This window comes from Pezoporus occidentalis, unplaced genomic scaffold (genome assembly GCF_034315485.1).
Source record: "Pezoporus occidentalis ecotype Australia unplaced genomic scaffold, CSIRO_AGI_Poc_V1 ctg33, whole genome shotgun sequence".
NCBI lineage: Eukaryota > Metazoa > Chordata > Aves > Psittaciformes > Psittacidae > Pezoporus > Pezoporus occidentalis.
The window spans coordinates 876184-890820 of record NW_026915268.1 but is presented as its reverse complement, the minus strand read 5'-3'; the positions used below and the strand labels follow the sequence as shown (position 1 = coordinate 890820).

Sequence of the window (14637 nt, the reverse complement as noted above, 5' to 3'; positions counted from 1 at the left end):
TAATTTTAACTAAAAATATTGATCTGCTCTTCAAAGTCTGTTCTTCACAGTTGCCTAAAACAACACTAGCGGTATGAATTTTGAGTGACTTACATGCATCAAGATATTTCATTTGAAAACTGAATGGAAATTGGACTCATGTGCTATCAGGTGAAATTTGCATTTAACTGTCCTGGGGGATGGATGAAGGATCAGGAGTTTGGAGAGTAGAGCAGCAAAGTCTACAAATTGAGTACACGATTCAGACTTTCTCTATAAAGGCTCTCCTAGGAGTCATGGACAGGTGCAGAGAACCATGTATTGTCTCTGTCCACGTTCTGAGCTGCTTTTGTAAGTATGCCCGTAAAATGGTGTCAAGAAGCTGTTGGGTGCTTGAAGACATAAAATGGCGAACTGGAGGTGGGCTCCTCTGAATGGCATCCAGAGCAGCCAGGCAGCTGCCAAAAGTTGTGCTTGAGGGCTTTTTTTTGTCCTGGGTTTTAGCACTGAAAGGAAGTACCCATATCATGAGTGCTTGCCTGACCCAAGGCACCTAAAACTCTACAAACCTGCAAAGTTCAAAGCATTGTGTAAGCGTCCACTTGTCTGCAGTAGGCGTATTGTTACTGTGGAGTGTGATAGGAAACATGCTGAAAGAAATGGGTGTGAGCTACTGTTTCTTAGTTGCAAGATGCAATTAATTACACAAATCTTGCTTACAATAGGAGATTTCTGGATCATGGTTCCTGTGGAGTTTTGAGTTTTCTTTCCAGTGGGAACTGGAAAGCTTTGCCATTTGCAGACAACAGATCTTACACAGAGACAGGCAAAGAAGTTACTGATCTTAGACCTGGATTTCAGGGCTTGTTCCAGGGGCTGTTTATGCCTTTCACATAAACATGAAATGTGAAAGACATAAACAGTCCTTGGAGAATAGAATGAAAGCCAGACTAATTCCAAGAAATGTAAGATAAACTGAAGTGCTTTTGGAACCTGCTAAATCTGGAGAGCATCTGTTTACAATCTTGCATATATGTAATTGTATTCCAACCACTCTAACAGAACTGGCCACTAGTTCTGTCAGTCAGACTGCCGAAAGGCCTAGACAATGACAAGGGTGCCACACAGGGTTGCAGTGTTGCTGTTAGCTGACCCAAAGGGAATTGTGTTTTATGATCTTGGAAGCAGAAGCAGGAAGCCATCATGTCCAGCATTTAGAATTTTTAACTGAAGTATAATGGCTGTTAAACGTACTAATGCTACAAGAAGATGAAATGTTCTAGTGTAGAAACATTTTTAGAAAGAACTGTGAAGTCCTTTTGAGCACATTTATTAAAATACTCATGGAGACTGAAAGTTCTCTGCTCTGTCACTTTCAGCAAAGGCACATATACTGTAACCACATTAGACAGATTTGGGAGAGTGTGTTTTCTTACTGCTAATAGCAATAGTTCCCCTAAACAGGTAGTGGGACAGTGTACTTCTTGATTTGAAAGTTACATAAGCTTACCCACATTTTGAAGTTTTCTAACCCTGTCTTTCGGTTAATCAGAGATCAAGTCAAAATTTGGAGTCACAAAAGTTCCAAATGGTATTTGAAAACGTTCTGAAGAATTACTAATAAATGTTTGGGTTTGGGGCTTTTTTAAGCCAACCTTGGGATTTTTTGGAGTTGACTCATCGTTTCTGAACTCCCTCTTGACAAAATACAAATGGAGAGGATAGAAAATACATAGTGCCTAGGAGCAGTTAATAGGAATTGGAAATAGGTGGTCTCAAAGAAATAAAAATGACAGCAAAATAGTAAGGGAGGAGCAAATGAATTCTAAGTGAATTTCTGATGGTGGAGACTGTGAGGTCTGACTATCTGGGTTTAAAAAATGTTTTCTTCTTTAAATGTAGAATGTTATTAAAAACCAATTTATTTAATTGTTGATTTTGTTGTACCAACAGCTACCTCTGCTGTCTCAGTTCCTTGTGTGCATCTAAATGTTTTGGTTTGGGTTGGTTTTTTTTTTTCCCTTTTGCCGCAGAAAATATATGGACTCAGTCAGGGATCAATATGATCAGACAAAAAGCCCTTTATTACAAAGCCTTAACCCCTTAAATACTATTTCTTACATGCACTTACAGTGATTTGGCATGTTATGATTGGATGCATGTCTGGAAGACCCTTTGCAACTAGCATATAATTGGTTAAGCACAGGTGTGGGAACTTGACCTCGAAAGCTTGCCAACAGTCCACAGTTCTCATTAACATGGTGAAATCCAACTTCTTCTTATCTTGCTTGTTTAGGCTTCCTTGGGCCTCTCATGGCCTTGCTGTATCTTTCAGGATTTTCAGAGTTTATGTACCAATTATCCATTCTCCTGTGAGAACACTTGTCTCCGCATCTCCCCCTTTTTGTTTTATATATGGTTTGGATGACTCTACTTGAGCAGGGGATTTGCCCTAGATCATATCTCCAATATATGCCGACTACAGGCTGCTGGGCCTGCCCCTTTTTTCCTGCTGTATGGCTCTCTGGTAACAGGGGAGGCCATCCTTCACATCAAGGTCTGGCATGGCATGTGTCCCCACCGCTCCACGCCTGCTGGGTTGCAGCCAACAGCGGAGCTAAAGGTTCTTCTTGGTGGCAAACACAGAGGCCAACCCAGTCTTGCCCTTGATTGTGGTAGCAGGCATTTTTTTTAGCCTCAGTCCTTGCACCTTATTGTCAATGCAGAGTTTCACCTGCTTCATCCAGTAACAAGTCGCTACTACAGCAAGGCACACACACATTTACATTAGCAGAGTAACTATTACAGGGTGCAGCAGCATGTTGAAGATGCTGATGGCAGTGAAGAACTGGCCAAAGAAATTTCTTACCAGTGGAATTCTCCCACCCTCTTAATTTGTTCCATCACCTGCTTTATAACACTACCATTGTATTAAAATCTTTCTAGCTTTTGCCTTAGCATTTTCTAGCAGCTACTGCAAATTTTCATACTCTAATATCTCTTTTACAAGTGACAAATCTATACAATACAAGGTGTAGTTTCTTATTAGCAACTAGCTAGTAAATACAGGTGGTTTCATATACAAAATCACAACCTCTAATAATAGCTACTTTAGAAGCACACACATTTAGGATGCTACTTTTCATTTGCCCCCAGGTGATGTTTTGTAGTCATTCATTTTTTCTCTTCCTCTATCTCATTCTGCTTGGGGTATTCACGGTCAGCTCCTGTAGCTGAGGCATCAGGTTTTTCCATTTTGTCTGTCCGGCTCATGGTAAGGCTTGACAAACTTTGCAGGCAGTCGCCATGGACCGGTAGGCAGCAGGACACAAATATACCCCCTCCCCCATGGTATCAGTTCTTGAGAAGCAGACAGCTTAAACTGCACATTGTTAACTGTCATGGAGTTTGATGCATCATTGCTCTTTTTTCCCCCCCTTTTTTTTTTTCCTTGCAAAAGCCGGCCTGCTCAGCAGCAGCTATAGCTGCCTGCCTGCTTCAGCAGCAACTATAAATACCTGCCGGCAGCCGCACTTTTACATTAACTCTTTCATGCCCAAAATGTTAAACAGCTACCCGTTAAAAAATTTTACATGAACCCAACAATACACAAAACACCGATTGCCCTCAACACACACACACACGTGTGGGATCCCACAAGCACACTCCACATGACTACAATATTTGAAGCACAAAAAGACAATTATTACTCCCACTACACAGTCCCACGTACAGAATGTGGCATAAGGACCCTGTGGAGACTAACAGAGAAACAGCTCCGAGAAGCATCATTGCAGTGCGAGGTGGCAGGCTCAACCTTAGCAGGCGTCCCCGCAGAGGCTCTGCCTCCCCCACAGTGCATGAGGCTTGGGCTTTTATACTGACCAAAATGCACACTCATTCCGACACAGGTGGCCAGCCTGTGCTGGAAGAAGTGGCCAGCAGTATCTATAAAGGTCTCCAAAGGTTGATAGAAACCTGGACATACTTATTTTTACCAACTTCTAGTTCATGAGTATCACAGAGAGACTGTATTAAATGAGTCACAGTATGCCCAATACCCCTGACAAGAACATACGAAAGAACTTCCCACCACCGAAACCGCACACAACATGCCTGTATCCCTTGTTTGCCTCGCTGTAGGTTCGGGGGGGTGGGTGGGGGGTGGTGGATGGAGGTTTTTTTGTTTGTTTGTTTTTGTTTGTTTTTTTTGTTGTTTTTTTCTTTAACGTAAAAAAGATCGCTCCCTTCACTTTAAGAAGGGAGTCCTATAAAACGGAAGTCCTAAGCTGAAATTTCAATTAATTCAATCACTGACAAGGGGGGTTGTCCTGGGGTGGTACTGGTTCTTTCCAGGGTTTCACCCATCGAGCCGGCACCCACCGCAGACCGGAATCTGTAATAACACATATATAACCTCGACCAGTTAGTTTTACTTCTGCAGGACCTTTCCAAATGCCGGTTTCCAAATCCTTGTACTGGACCAGAATACCCAGATTTTTAGTCATATAACCTGAACCTAATGCCCGACCATGTATTATAGCGGGGGGTCATTAAAGTCTCCTGTCAATTGCACAAAATTCATAACATATACAGCTTTCTGTATCCTTGCTACCGGTGTACGTCCTTCTTCCCCCGTTTTTTGTTTTTCCAACAGTTGTTTCGAAGTTTGATGTGTTCGTTCAATAATAGCTTGTCCTTTAGTACCCCCACGATCACCCTGACCTTGTTGTAGAAGGGGTTTAACAGCAGTGGCGAAGGCAGTAGCCATGTATCCAGCCTTTTCCTCTGCTGTGCCCACTTTAGAACATGCATCCATCATTTCTTGAAGACCAGCAGATTTTGGCAAAACCTGCAAAATACGCTTACAAGCTGGGTTACGCTTACAAGCTGGGTTAGCATTTTCCATAGCCAGAGACATAAGCATGGATTCTTTAGCATTAGATGCCAGATGAATATTCTTTTCGATAGCCTCTGTCAATCTGTCAATAAATTGCATATATGGCTCAGTAGGTCCCTGCTTTACTGATGTATATGAAGGATTAGGTTTTCCCGCTTCCGGCACAGCTTTCAGAGCAGCTAAAGCCAATTGCTGTGCTTGCTGTAAAACTTCAATTTCATGCGAGCTTGTACTCCATCAGGGTGAAACTGCCCCTTTCCCAATAACATTTCAGATGAAACACCGTGCAAAGGGTGATAAGGATTACACTCTGAATTCTCATCTGCAGCCCTTGAGCAAGCTCCTCAAACCCACTTTTAAAATGCAGGAGCTGGGAAGGAGTTAATAAAATTGCAGCCACTCTGAGACAATCATTTGGAGTTAGAACATTACTAGAAAAGAAAGCAGATAACATTTGCTGTGTATATGAGGAAGACAACCCATACTGAGTAACTGCTCCCTTAATTTCTTTCATAGCTTTCCAGTCCATAGGAGTCCAGACAGACTGTCCCTGAGGATTTATAGTAACAGGGAATGCAGCAGGAACATCTATCGGTAAAATAGTACCGTCTATAATTGCATCCTGAATGCAGCCTCGCCGTCTCATGGCACTCGGATTAGCTTTATTAGATGTAGGAGTCGGTGGTAACGGCACATCACAGGGACTGATCTTAGCTGGGCTTTCCGGTTTTTCCGTTTTTTTCCGGTTTTTCTGAGGCTTGCTCCCTCTCCTCCCCCAACTTATCCAGACGGTCCCGCAAGTCCTGCAATTGCCTATCTAAGGATTTTGTCCACTGCCCCCAATTCCACTCATTTTGCAGCTCCAGTGGGAGCGATGCAAGCAGTGGCGTATGTGGCGGAGGTGGGTATTTATTCGGAGTTACACTCTCCTCTTCAGGAGATTCCCACCCCGGCAAAAATCCTTGGTGACTACGTTCAGGGGCAGTAGCGGCACGAAAAGGGTTAACATCAGTTTGTTTCGTTTGCTCAGTAACCCCTACCGGCTCCTGAGTATCAGCTGGAGCTACCGCCGATAAAGGCGCTGTCGACATAGGGTAGGGGAAAGGCACAGGGTCCTCAAACATTCGTACCTTACTGCGCGCCGGTTTTTGACCAGAATATTTTGTGCCTGAAACAGACGACACCACCACGGCTGTAGCGCCGGGTGCTGAATCTAATATAGGTGCCGCACCCTGCTGTTGCAAAGGCGAGTCAAAGAGCGCTTTAAGAGCAGATTTTTCAGCCTCTCTCTCAGCCTTTATTGCGGCTAGAGTCTCTTTCATTAGTCGCCAGGTGGCAGCAAGAGATTTCGCCTCCTTAGACCAACAAGTAACTTCATCCGAGAGGCATGTCCCGATTTTTTCCCAGGTCCCGAGATCAAGAGCTTCATTAACCCCCTTGATCAGCTCTTTTTCTTTACTCCAGAGCAATAGCCTTTTTAACAAATTATCATCATATTCTATCCCTCTCACTGAGAGGATATGCTGGAAGAGATTAAGGATGGTCGTTTCTTCTTTACTTAATTGATTCCCCATCCTAGCCCTCTCCCAGACCCCGTTGGCTGTTACCTTATTTCCACTGCGCAGTGTCTTCCGGGATCACCAGGCTCCATTCCGAGGCGACTACCTCCCGATCCTGATCCTGCCGGATCGAACCCAGCCGACGGCCCTGTGGCTCCGCTTCTTTGGTGCCACGCGTTTTTTAATTCTTTCAGCTTCAATATGAAAAATAAGGGGGGTCCCTGTTCGGGCACCAATTGCCACAGAAAATATATGGACTCAGTCAGGGATCAATATGATCAGACAAAAAGCCCTTTATTACAAAGCCTTAACCCCTTAAATACTATTTCTTACATGCACTTACAGTGATTTGGCATATTATGATTGGATGCATGTCTTGAAGACCCTTTGCAACTAGCATATAATTGGTTAAGCACAGGTGTGGGAACTTGACCTCGAAAACTTGCCAACAGTCCACAGTTCTCATTAACTTGGTGAAATCCAGCTTCTTCTTATCTTGCTTGTTTAGGCTTCCTCAGGCCTCTCATGGCCTTGCTGTATCTTTCAGGATTTTCAGAGTTTATGTACCAATTATCCATTCTCCTGTGAGAACACTGTCTCCGCACCCTTTTACCACAACATGTACACATAATCTAAATCAATTCTCAGTGCATCAAATATCACATCACAGTTCAACATTCAGCTGGTTACTGGAAACTCTTTAATAACTTACAGTTTGCTTATTCTGACTTGAGAAGCAAACCTCCCTGATAGTAATTTCTCTTCAATTGATTTTCCCTTGTTTGTAAGGCTGTCCATCCTCTTTTTTTCAGTGCAGAAACAGGCTTGAAAAAGAAAAAAAGAAAATGCTGTGAAGTCAATGGTGTAGATGTAATACAGAAAGGTGCTTTTTACTTGAACTTTTGAAAATACCGATTACATTTCCTAGAGTGATGTCCTTTTAAAGTTGTTAGAAAAATGGTCTGTCTTAAAGGGTGTTTTCTGTTTTTTGTTTCCCAGTGTGGGTTATCCATTTTCACGGCTGTCAGACTGCTTGCAGTTGGTGCAAATATCCACAAGGAGAAGGAAGTGCCAAGGCATCCCTGCCATTTTCTGATGTCTTTCCTGTAATGCACTGTGGTAGAAAGGAAAAGAGCAAATTTCTTTTTCTCCCTGAACCACTGGATGTCACTGCTACCCCAGCCAAAGCGAAGGTCAGCACTAAATCCGCGTTTTTTTCTGCAGGAAAAGATTTGCATAACAAAGATGCCAAGAACGGGCCACAATAGATTCCGATTAGGCTGGAAGAAAGCTGATAGAAGAAACACATACTCCTGCGATCTTTTTACTTATGCGGATGTTTTCCGTTTAAAATAAGGAGCATAAAGGAAGGATATACTGTATTGAATGGTGCAGTCTGTGGTATATAGACATTTTTAAATGCATGTGGAGGGAATAAATTATTAACAGACTCACTGTTATTCTTACGATTGGTTTACGGTTTTAGGCTTCCTTTATCCCACAGGCTTCTGTCAGACACTGATGAAGTGGAGCCGGAGTAGACAGGTACAATCATCATCATCATCATCATGGCTTGACTTCGCGAACAAAGATTTGGGAAGGGCTTTACCCACACTTACTACAAGCGTGCTGATGGCTAAAAAGGCTAATGTGGGATAGGCAAATCCAGTTGCAAAAAGCAAAACGAAAAGTCTCCTTGGGTGGTATAGGCGGGGCGCGATTCTTTCTACATTGTCTTTTCTCCTTGAGACTAGTTCTGCGTGTGTTCTCAAAGGAGACAATGGCATTATGTATGGGGTTTCTCCAAGTCTCCCAATTGGAGGCCAAGGTGGACCACTGATGGTAGTTAATATGGCCAAGGCTAAGGTATTGTTTCAGGGAGTCCTTATATCTCTTCTTTGGGGCACTTCTCTTGCAGCAACCAGTGGCAAGTTCACCATAAAACACAATCTTAGGGAGGTGACGATCCTTCATCCTAGAGACGTGCCCTGCCCAGGGCAGCTGCAATTTCAGCAATATGGGCTTGATACTGGTGAACTCTGCCTGTTCAAGGGCAGTAACATTTGACACATAGTCAGTCCAATGAATGTTTAGAATTGTACGGAGGCAGCGCTGATGGAAGTGTTCAAGGAGTCGCAGGTGATGGCGGTAGATAACCCATGATTCAGACCCATATAAAAGAGCAGACAGTACAACGGCTCTACAGACACTAATCTTTGTACTTCTCTTCAGGTGTTTATTGCACCAGATTCTTTTATGGAGTTTTCCAAAGGCTCTATATACCTTTGCTATTCTGTTGTCTATCTCTTTGTCGATAGTGGCATCCGAGGAAATAATGCTTCTCAAATAGCTGAACTGCTGAACTGACTTAAGCTCTGACTCACCAATGGTAATGTGGAGATGGTGATAATCTTCTTGTGGTGCAGGTTGGTAGAGAACTACTGTCTTCTTCAAGCTGACTTCCAGCCCAAAAAGCTCAGCCGCCTCCGCAAAGCAAGATGTTAAACGTTGCAGAGCTGCTTCTGTGTGGGCAACAAGGGCGGCATTGTCAGCAAAAAAGCAGTTCACGGACAAGATGATTTAAGTCTTAGTGTGGGCCTTCAGTCGCCTTAGATTGAATAGGCTCCCATCAGTACGATATCAAATATAAATGCTGTTTTGTTCGTCGAGGTCTACCGTAGCCCTTTGGAGCATCATGCTGAAGAAGATTGTGAATAAAGCTGGTGCGAGAACACAACCTTGTTTCACGCCATCAGTTACTGGGAAGGGCTCAGAGAGTGCATTGCCTATCTGACTTGGCCTTGCTGATCCTCATGTAACAGAATAATCATTTTGAGGAACTTGGGAGGACAACCTAATCGTTCCAAGATCAGGTACAGGCCTTTTCTACTCAAAGAGTGTCAAAAGCTTTGGTGAGGTAACAGCAGAGGGAGCTAGGGAGATGGAAAAAAAATTGCGGAAATGATGCATAAAGTTAACATATAAAGTTAAATTGCTGATTCAGTCTATTCCACTCACATTTTATTTGATAACTAAATAGTTGAATCATAATTTATTCTTCTTCTAATTGAGCTCTAAAATTTTATAAAATATTTCCCTAAAATATTTATACTTTCTCTTTTAGATCCATCTACTGATTTCTTTGAAGTCATTTAGTCTCTCAGCAGCTTCTGTGGGCTTTTTTCCCCTTCACCCACCTCTCTCTTAACCTTGTAGTTATCAAAACTACATGATAATTCCAACTGATTTACAGAAACCTCCCTCCGTAAATAAGAATTTTCATTGAAAATTTTGATGATGATGATGAGCAGATACAGTGGATTTGGTGAATAGCTCTGGTCATGCCATTTTCCACCAGCTACCCCTCGTAATGGATCAGTCATTAATTTCAGGAAATGTCTTGGAGTAGTCAGAGGAAACAGCTCTGACAAACCATACACAAACTTTGGCCTGCAGAAATTCACTAAAAAAATCACACTTTCTATTTTCATTCCTGCAGTATTAATACACCCTTTTACTGTTGAAGTGACTGCCTTTTATAAGTTTTCCAATTTGCCCTAGCACTTAGATAATGTTTCTTTGATGGTTTAAATTTTTACCCTTATTTGCAACACAGTGAAGCACACAGAACAGAGATAACATCAGAGGTAAATAAATGGGACATAGTTTGTTTGAACTATCTCCATGCTAACAATGAACGATTCAACTACTCTGTGAACTGCTAACACTAACCATTTTAAGAGAATTTTTTAAATTGTAAGAGAACCTGATTTGACTGATGAATGCCCTTCCTAATTCCACAGTCCTTATATCATAGGGCTGCTGAGTTTCCCTGAAATTTCCCATTTCCCTTGCTGAATCTTAGCAGTTACAATTGCACTCTCCATCTTCCCGTCTCTTACAGAAGCAGCACACTGGAGCTTTCTGTCTTGGTTCCGGACTTTCTGGCAGTGTGACTTGGTGCTCTGTAAGATGACTTAGGTTTTTCTGAGATGGAGTCTTTTTACCACCTGATAATTGACTGACCTTTCCTAGCTCCCCTTCCTTATGTAGATGCTTTCTAAAATTCAGGTGATTCTTCTAGGATCTTCTTCCAGCTTTACCAGTCAATAACATTCTACTTCGGTTTCAAAGAAACCTTGACCAAGCTTGAGAATGCCTTGCAAACCCCTCCTGCCCATCCCCCCTTTAAAAAACATTTATTTGAACAACTGCATGGAAAGCAAGAGAAGGAATTTTGATAATGTGACCAGTGGGTGGGTCACACACTGCTGTTTCCTCTGACTTCAGATGGGTGTGGATGAACGAAACTGTCCATTTATTCCATATTAATTCTACAATGGTTTTGTCCTCCTTGACGGAGTGAATAATCACACAAGAGAACTAATAAACTCACAGTTTTATTGATCAACAGTTCCTTTCATCCTTCAGCTAAGCACTTGGTGGGAATGCTGCTGTCTTGGTGAGCAGCACCCCTGATCTAGGGGAAATAAGGAAGTCCAAGCCCTGAAGTAGGTGAAGCGAATGAAGCGAAGCCCTGAAGTGTGGCAAATGTGAGAATGCCTCTGGTGTGGAACTGCCTTCCTTAGCCTAGCTTTGCCTTCCTTGCACAAAACCTATTTTCATAGTTAGTGAGGCACTGCAGAAAACAGTTTATATGAGGAAGAGAATGAAGACAGAATTGTTTCCCTGTGCCAAGAGAGATTATTAGGTACAGAATAGATGGGAAGAGGAGCAGTGCATAGAAGTTAGAAGCTAAGCTAGAGAGGGAAGGGGAGGGCATTTCCACCTACCAGGCAGAGACTACTTCAGGTGTGAGCTATCACTTGCTCAGCACATGGGTTTAAAAATCACGACTCAGCTCTTCTCTCCTCACTCTCCTATGTTCCCAGCAGCTCGAAAGAGAAATTTAAAAGCCCTAGGACGCTTTAAGACTTAAAATACTCTTCAGGGTATCCTTTTCCTTTCCTTTTCTCCTTCTGGCTTTTCAGGTAAAGCTCGATTGCTCCTTCACTATTACCCTGGGAGTGCTGTCCCTAGCATGGTAATTCTCGCTCCGAAAGCCCTCGGGCTGGGAGGAAACGCGGCTGAGGGGACGGGCCGGCAGCGCAGGCCGCTGCCGAGCTTCCTCAGCCCAGGGCGGGGCGCGGGGCAGATTGGCTTTGCGCGTCTCTTCCGCGGGGCGGGGGACACGGCCATCTCGACCGCAAAACTAGCCTAAAATAAACGAAGCTGACAGCCTTACTGAGGGGCACAGCCTTCCACTCGCTAAGTCGCCGGAGGGGTCTGCGGGGACCGCCTGAGAGGAAGCGACGGCGATAGCGTGACGGACAGTTCTTCCCGCCGCTGGGGCGGGGGCTTCTGCGCTAGCAGCTCCGCCCGGTCTCGGGGGTCCTCTAGGGTGCCGGCGTTACCCCGCCAGCTGGGGGGTCGCCTGTGGATGTCGCGGCGGGAGAAGGCACTGGGAGGCCTGCAGGACCCTGTGGGGTTGGAGGAAGAGCTGTGTTTCCTGTGCGTCCCCTTTGTGTGGAGCACGGCTGCGTGTGGGGAGCAGGCGTGGCCGGAGGAACGGGTGTGCATTTCCGCGCTTCTCGGCCGCCGGCGGGAGCAGGGCAGCGGCAGTGCGGCTCGGCTCTGCAGAGAGGTAGCCCGGCCCCGGTGGCTGGCCGCGTCTGCCGCGGGGAAGTTCCGGGAGTGTTGCCACGCTGTGTCCATGGACTAGCCGAGGCAGCGGAGGGAACCTCGGTTACGCCGACCGCCGTCTCACCTCCCCTGCCCAACTTGGCGAAACTTAGCGAGTAAGCAGGCTGCTGCCCCTGGTGAGTTCCTGCCCGCGCAGCCGCCGGCCCGGCGTCCCCCTGAGCCGTCTGACCCGGGGGTCGCACAGCGGCCTGCCTGCATGGAATGCCCCTTTCTGTTCCTTGTCTTTAAGCACGGGCATTTTGATTTCCCCTGGACCATGGCTGTCTACTGCAACGTTCTTTGAGAGCTATCAGCCATTGAACCGGGCGGGGAGCAGGCGCTGCCAGACTGCCCTCCTTCGGGGCGGGCAGCAGCCCTCCAACTTCCAAGTTTCCCTAAAACGCGGGGCTGTGGTGAGTTTTTGCCATTGTCCTTGTCCGTTAAAGGAAGCCGGAGAGGTTGGGCTACGCTTCCTCTGGGAGTACACGCGGAGTTCAGTGAGGTGCCGCAAGGGATAAAAACAATTTTGGTTTCTAATTTTTTTAAAAGCCTTTCGGGGTGCTGCAGCCGCAGGGCGGCCTTTGGCTGCTCCTTACTCCGCCGTCCCACCGGCTGCTGCTAGCCTCTCAGTCCAGGCGTTGCGGTTAGAAGAAGCAAGTGTCCCGTGTTTGCGAGAATCGAGGCCTGTAACTTTTGTTTATTTTTATTTTAACTTTAATTGCGTGCAAGCTGTTAGCGAGGAACGTTTCTGACACCCTTTCTCCTGCTTGCCGAAACAGGCCTGGCCGCTGAGCACGGCGTCACCTGAGGTGAGGCTAGGCGAGGCGAGCCGAGGCCGCGCTGAAATGCCGGGCTTGTTTCGGCTCCTGGGAGTTCCCAGGAATGGTGTTTGGATAATTGTCATATCACCAGTTCCTGTTTGGTCATTTACGTTCTACCTGGTTGTCTTTAGTTTCAGGTGAATGTCTTATTTCTGGTCTGTGACCGCTACAGAGCGCTGCCGAGATGCCACTACATACAGGCCCTATGAGAAGAGTTGAAGTGAAATTTATTACGCACAGTTCATGTGGAGAAAGTGTTGGTGTGGTTTGTTTTGTTTTTTCTTATTCCCTTTGTAAACTTTTTTTTATAAGGAAGGGAATTACCCCTGTGCACTTCTAGGGAGAGAGTTTAGGCTAAGCTGGAAAATGCTTGGTATAACAGAGCACCTGTGATGTTATACCTGCCTAACTTCAGTACTGTATTTTTCCTCTGTGTGTATGTAGAACAAACCACGATTTTACACTTTCAGATTATCTGCATAAGGCTGTTAAGCATACATCTAACTTCACATACTTCATGTAGACTTTGTGGTTTCATGTTGAGCCTTTCTGTATAAAAAACAAACAAAAAAAAAAAGCCACCACGCTGTAAAAGTAAGTTATTTATGTTGATTTTCCTTTCCTTATAGGTCCTCAAAGGTGATGGTGATGGAGGGGAAGGATATTTTAGGATAACTGGCAGGATAAGATTTTTCCAGTGCTGCCTTTCTCTTCTTTCTTTCTTTCTTGTTTCTTTCTTTGTTTGTTTCTTTCTTTTTTGTTAAAGGGACATAAAGCTTGTGACCTAGAGCTCTGGAATAAAATGGAAGGAAACCAGCTCCTAGAGAGTGGAATTACAGAGTATGCCTTTTTCAGAAATGCTCAGTGGGGTGCTGATTCCTTTCTGGCTATCTCCAGCAGTGAGTTAAGCATCAGTGCTCACATGTTCTTAGAACTTCCTGAGCCCCTTTATATTTACAATAAATGTGTGAAACTTTTAATGCTTGGACGTGGATAGTCGAGGTGCTACTACTACTTGCTTGACAGGAATTGTGTGGGGAGAGAAGGGGTCAGGTAGGAACTTAAGTGTAGTCATTGGTGTAAAGTAGGAGTGAGCTGTGGAGGGAAAATACTTCGCAGCTTTTGAGTATTTTTGTTGTATTTTTAAACAAACACAGGACATCTCTGTTGGTGGAAGTAGTGTTCTTTATCCTCTGGCTAATGACATGGGAAGAGGGTACTTTTAGGGTATGATGCATGTCTTTTAGCTCTGCCCCTGTGGGGTGGATTGGAACAAATGTAGTAATTGTCCTGTCCTTTAGAAGATTTTCATATTCAAAATTACCATGCCACTGAAACAGCAGTTTTTTGAAGTAGATTCCCAAAAGTTTGGAAGTGCATTTGTAATACTGTGGAAAACCAATGCGCAAGTAAGTTACATGGTTGGCATTTTGCTTTTGTTGAATTTGCTCATAGATGAACTTGCTAAAGGTGAGGTCTAGAACTAAATCAAAATAATTAAAAGTTACTCCTCTATCTGGTGTGTGCTCTGTGTGATTTTTATTTAGTGTAAATTGATCCAGTTAGCTTCATTTGTAGATTCCTTTGTGTTATTGTTCTCTCCAGTCCCCAGGTAAGAAGACCAAATCAGAAGAAACCTCATGAGTCTAAACTGAGTTGTTGTCTTGTCTCTGGGCATAGGTTTGCCTCACATTTA

At 44.4% G+C, this 14637-nt stretch overlaps 1 protein-coding gene across 2 annotated transcripts in view; it reads left to right on the top strand.

The window, feature by feature from the left end:
• The first annotated feature begins 11834 nt into the window (after positions 1-11834).
• TSPAN14 (tetraspanin 14) overlaps positions 11835-14637 on the top strand; it is a 41639-nt gene continuing 38836 nt past the window's right edge. Inside the window, exon 1 of one of the 2 annotated variants that reach the window (XM_062629157.1) lies at positions 11835-12257. The gene's annotated coding sequence lies outside the window, so the exon portion shown is untranslated. Of the gene's footprint in view, positions 12258-12350; positions 12534-14637 lie in introns of those variants that run through there. The other variant, XM_062629159.1, reaches the window with a different exon arrangement.